Source organism: Cannabis sativa, chromosome 3, assembly GCF_029168945.1.
Source record: "Cannabis sativa cultivar Pink pepper isolate KNU-18-1 chromosome 3, ASM2916894v1, whole genome shotgun sequence".
In the NCBI taxonomy this organism is placed as follows: Eukaryota; Viridiplantae; Streptophyta; class Magnoliopsida; order Rosales; family Cannabaceae; genus Cannabis; species Cannabis sativa.
Window position 1 is genome coordinate 46,880,822 of NC_083603.1, and position 6,000 is coordinate 46,886,821.

A 6,000-nucleotide genomic window follows, 5' to 3' on the forward strand; every position below is an offset into this window, starting at 1 on the left:
AAGATTATGGGCAGCGCTATTCAACTCATGAGTTAGGTCATGCTGCGGTGGTTTTGTTTTTAAGATATGACGACATCCTCTTTATGGTAAAAGTGTGAGATTTATATTGATCATAAGAGTTTCAAATACTTTGTCATCCAGAAGAATTTAAACATGAGGTGGAGAAGATGGCTGGTTTTGTTTAAAGACTACAATAGCCAGATTTTGTATTACTCCGGAAAGGCCAACGATGGGGCCGATGCGTTGAGTGGAAAGAATTGCAGGCAAGTTTGTACTACTGTTTTAATAGCCCTTAACTAGCCTCTGAAATGGTTAACGCATGGATTGAATTCATAGTTGGAAAGTTACACAATTTAATATTTCAATCTGACCGATTAGAAAGGATCAGAAAAGCGCAATTGGAATACTCTGAGCTAGTTGAAGTTCGAGACTATGTAATGGTCGGTTGACTTAAAGACTTTTTAGTTTCGAACAGTGGAATGTTGATATTTAAAGTTTGAGTTTGTGCTTCTAATGTTGAAGAGGTCAAGAAGAAGGTGCTTGAAGAAGTTCATGCCACACCTTATCCATTGCATCCAGGAACCACCAAAATGTGTCAGGATTTAAAATCCTATTTTTGGTGGTATGAGATGAAAAGAAAGGTGGTGGATTATGTGTTCAAGTGTTTAACCTGCCAGCAACTAAAGCTGAACACCTGAGGCCGGCAGGGTTATTGCAATCTTTAGTCCTTCCTGAGTGGAAGTGGGAGAACATTGCAATGGATTTTATAATTGGAATACCTAGAACTACGGGAATGTATGATTCAGTAAGGGGTATAGTGGACGGATTTGCAGAATCAGCTCACTTTCTACTAGTGAAAGCTACATATTCAGTGGATTAGTAGGCTGAGTTGTATGCAAGGGGATCATTTATTTTCATAAAGCCCCTAAATTTATTGTGTCAGACAGGAATCCAAAGTTCACATCAAAGTTTTGGGTGAGTCCTCAGAAGGCTATGGGTACCAAGTTAAAGTTTAGCACAGCCTTTCACCCTCAGACTGATGGTCAGTCAGAAAGAACTATCCAGATTTTAGAAGATTTACTGCGAGCCTGTGTCATGGACCTTGAGGGTTCATGGAGTAAGTACTTGCCTTTAATTGAATTCTCCTACAACAACAGTTACCAAAGTACAATAGGGATGGCTCCCTATGAGATGTTATATGGTAGAAAATGTCATTCTCCTATTCATTGGGGACGAGACAGGAGAAAGGAAGTACCTGGGTCTAGAGTTGGTACAAAAGACCAATGAAGCTATTGATAAGATTAAGGCTCAGATGCTTGCTTCTTAAAGCAGGCAGAAAAGTTATGCTGATCCGAAGCGCAGAGATGTTACATTTCTGGCAGGGGAACATGTTTTCCTGCGGGTTTCACCAATGAAGGATATTAGGCGCTTCGGGAAGAAGGGTAAGTTAAGCCCTAGGTTCATTGGGCCATTTCAGATACTCGAGAAGGTCGGGCAGGTAGCATATCGGCTAGCCTTAGCACCAGCATTATCAGCTGTTCATGACGTATTTCACATCCCTATGTTAAGGAAATACGTGTCAGACCCGACTCATGTCTTGAGTTATGAAGCCCTTGAACTACAACCAGACTTATCATATGAAGAGCAACCTGTTCAGATTTTGGATAGAAAAGAAAAAGTTCTTCACAACAAGACTATTGCCCTAGTTAAAGTGCTCTGGAGGAACGGTAAGGTGGAAGAAGCCACCTGGGAATTGGAGTCAGATATGAGGACTCAACATCCAGAGCTATTCAGGTTAGATTTCGGGGACGAAATCCTATTAACGGAGGGATAATTGTAATGACCGCTCTAGTAATGTGGATTAGTAAAGGCAATTAGCACTAATTTTTATTATTTTATTATTATTTGTGAATTAATTTTGAATGTGGACCCCAATATTTAGAAATAAATATTAGAGTTATAATTTCTCAATTCCGGAGATTTTATTAAACTCTAGGGGTATTATCTAGTTTATATGTGTAATATGTTATTTTTGTAATTTTTGTTCGGCGACAACGGAAAATGCGATGGATGGCTAGATTGATCACATGGGTAAGTTTAGAACCCTATTTCATAGTGGGGAATATTTTAGAGAAAATAAATTATCGGGATTGATCGGGGTTATGGGAATTGACCATTTTACCCCTAGTTTTAGAAATACCCTAAGTTTGAGTCAAAGGGGGCAAAATAGTAATTTAATGTGGGATTGAGTGGCTGCCTAGGAGTGTGGCACGTGGCCACTTATTTCAGCCAAGGGAAATGGATTTCTTTCCCCCTAAGTTGAATTATTTCATTTTGTAAGAAAATACCAAAATAAGAAGAATCTCTTTCCTTCCTTCTTCTCTCTTCGAAACCAGCAAGGCCAAGGGAAATTGTTGATGAATTTTGGAGTTTTCAGCTAAGGATTCAAGCTAGGTTCAAGTGGAGGTAAGCCCTAGAAATACCCTTCTTTAGTTTTTAAGCTTTTACTTGGTTTGAAATGGTGATTTTTGGAATTAGTGGCTGTTAGGTTTTGAATTGCTTAGGGTTTGAATTCTGGGGTTAGATTGGGTTGATTTGAGTCCCTAGTTATTGTTTTTGATGCTTGAGAATGGTTTTAAGCAAGCTTGAGTTTTGAAACTCAAGCTTTGAGCTTTAATGGCATAATTTGAATTATTGGTTTGTTCTGTGATTTGTTCATTGGAAATGGATGTTTATACATTGTATAGGTATACTGGAGAGTTTGGTAAGGTTTGGGATTGAATTGAATCAAGGGGGATGATTTTTGGTTCCCAAAGAAGAGAATTCGGTTCGGGTGGTCTGTACCAACCTGGTCGACCAGGTTGGTGACCCGAACCGGGATGCGGTTGGGAACCGATGCACTGTTGGGGGATTTTCCAGAACCCTAGTTTTGGCCAATTTTGAGATATTTAGGGTATTGCCATGAGGTTTATCGATAGGGAAACTTTTAGTTTCAAGTTTTAAGTCCCGGAAAGTGATTTAGCGAGTCACTCATCTGTATTACCATTATTGTGATTAGGGCATCCATCTAGCACGTGAATTCCGTTCAGATCGGCCAGCACATTTGAATTCGGAAAACAGGTAAGAACTGTGTATAATATATGATGTGATTATCTGAATGTATGTATGTGTTAATATATATACATGCTTATTTGTTGTGATTCATACACTACCAACACTTGTACGGTTGTGGTACAGAGTGCATTGGTAAGGTGTATGATGTTTGGAAGTACATCATGGTGTTACCAGCACTTGTACGGAAAGGTACAAGGTGTCTGTGGTACAACACTTAACGGTACTCAAGGTGCGGTCCATACCCTACCTACACTAGTACGATGGTATACTGAGTGCATGTGGTACATGGTACATGGTCGTATCCTAGTTAGAACGTTCATACTCATCTGTTAAGCTCTGTAAATAGGTGTATGGGCGCCTATTTACAGGTCGGAAATTATATGGTATGTTATATGCATTTCTTACTGAGTCTGTTGACTCACAGTTTCTACTTTCATGTGTAGGTAAAGGAAAGGCTAGGACTGAACAGGAGTGAACCCGAGCTCAGATGGGATTGTACATGTCAAGCGGCGCGACCTGGAGTGTTCGGTCTCGGGACATCTGGGAGTTGTATTTTGAAAGTCGCTGTGCGACCTAAAACTTGTGTACTTTGAATGTATAGTTTGAAAAGTAAATTTTACAAAGTTTTAAAGAACGGGATCCCGGGATTTGTAAATATTATATTATTTTACAAAGTTTAATGTTTAAAGCAAAAGTTTTAATTTGACACGTTTTTCGAGAAATTTCTTTGATTAGCAAAGATTGCACAATAATTGAAAAAGCACTGTAGCGTGCCTTAGCATTAGGGCGTTACAGTAGGCGTGGCCATCTCTGGCCGTTGGATTGGGCGACTCTAGGCATTCCAACTGCCACGTGTCATGATCCCAATGAATGAGAGATTTGAGTATTTAAACCCCCTGATTCGAACCAGAAATCCCCATTTTCCCTCATTTTCCTTCAACTCCCTTAACTTCTTTGTTCCTTCATTCTCAAAGAAACCTCTAAGAAAAATCTCCGTAAATTGCCCAGATTTTCGCCTTTATTCGTGGGTTCTTCTTGATTCTGCATTGCTGTCAAGGGTGATTCGTGGAAACAGATTTATCAAAGCAAAAGGTTAGTTTTTGAATTTTCACCATGCTTCGTTTTCTGTTTGAGTGGGGACTATGTTTTCTAGGTTTTTAGTGTGCATGAGGGTTATTTAAGGATGGATGTTTATAGATGATATGCATGAGGCTATGTTTTTTAGGTAAAAACCTGGGTAACTTCATAGAATATGACCTGTAAGTTGACATAACCGCATACGATATACTTGAATAGGCACTGTTTCACGCTTTGAATACTCGCGGGTATTCAGATGAACAATTCGAATACTCGCGGGTATTCAAATGAACAATTCGAATACTCGCGTATTGACGAGATTTACTTACTTTTGATTGTTGGCTAGATCTTTTAGGATTTTATATGTTGTGGGTTGAATTGCGAGAGTATCAATCGCTATTCCAAATGGTGGGTGCGCCTCAGTATTCTAATGGTCATATATGCAATTATATGCCCCTTGAGATACTGAGATACACCCAGCCATTTGCAACATGCGATGATATTCAAATGAGCGTACTCCTTGGCTGATAGGTAGTCTCGGAACGGTGGGAGTAACTCAGTAATTTCAGGGTCATGCCTGGGAACGCATGCTCCTTGAGTAACTGAGTTTCTCTCAGCCGTTCCTGGAGATATATCACTTGGCCGAGGATGCGCGACTTACTCGCGTTTCAACTTGCGTACAAATTGGGTGGTCAGCATTCGCAAGAATACTGACTATTCTGGCAGCTGTGATTCTATAATTTTAATGCGGGTGAGATCACTTATTTTTGTTTTTTCACACATTCATCACGCTGAAAAGATCTTCTATCTTTCAGATGAGCGACTTGTCGGATAGCCAACAGCTCGGCTCTGGAGGCCGTGCATTCGATGGCGAAGTTGACCAGGAGGAAGACAGCTTTCTCCCAACCTCGATTTCAGAAGAGGAGGCCGCACCAATAGAGCTAGGTCCGATGTCTTCTGCAGACATCGAAAGGATAGTGCGGGAACTTGTCGAGCCTGGGTCCATCGACATTCGAGATAGCGAGTCCACGGTGTCAGCCCGCGACTACCTTATTCACTCGAGGCATGCTCCTGACGTCGAGGTCGAGGAGATGGACGATGATCGGACGGCCCCAGCTCGCGAGTTAGGCGAGGATGAAGAGGAAGCGGAAGGGAGCGGGACGGACTCGGTTGACGACACTCAGCTGAATGAGCCCTTCGCGTGTGAAGACCTGATTTCGAGGGTTTCCAAATCAGATTTCACCACCTTTGTGAGATTAAATTTGCTGCGACTTGCGTTTCAACGACCTAAACCGTCCCAGAAGGCGCATCTTCCGTTTACCAACCCTGCGATTATTCCTACAGAGGATGTGGTAGTCTCAATACCCATTCTCCGATGTGGGGTATCGGTCCCCTTCCATCCTTTCATCGCAGCTATTCTCAGGCGATACGACGTATCACCTTTTCAACTAACTCCAAACATTTATCGCACTGCCCTAGCCTTCTATGCGATGTACATGGAATATGTTCATAGGGCTCCCTCAGTAGAAGAGTTCAGCTATTTTTACGACATAAAAAGCGTAGGTCTTCATAACGGCTTCTACTGTTTTAGCAAATGGGCGACTTCTAAAATCAATGGAGTAGAAGGAATGGTGTCGAACATGGGGGACTGGAAATCGAAGTGGTTCTACGTCTTCAAAGTCCCTGGGATTAGAACTGACTTTAATCGCAGACCTAGTATGTCGCGTGTTTTTTAACTTAGGCATTTTCTGAATTACTTTTGAGATCTTATGCTAACTCGCTCTTTCTTGTTCTCGCAGATAGACCAGT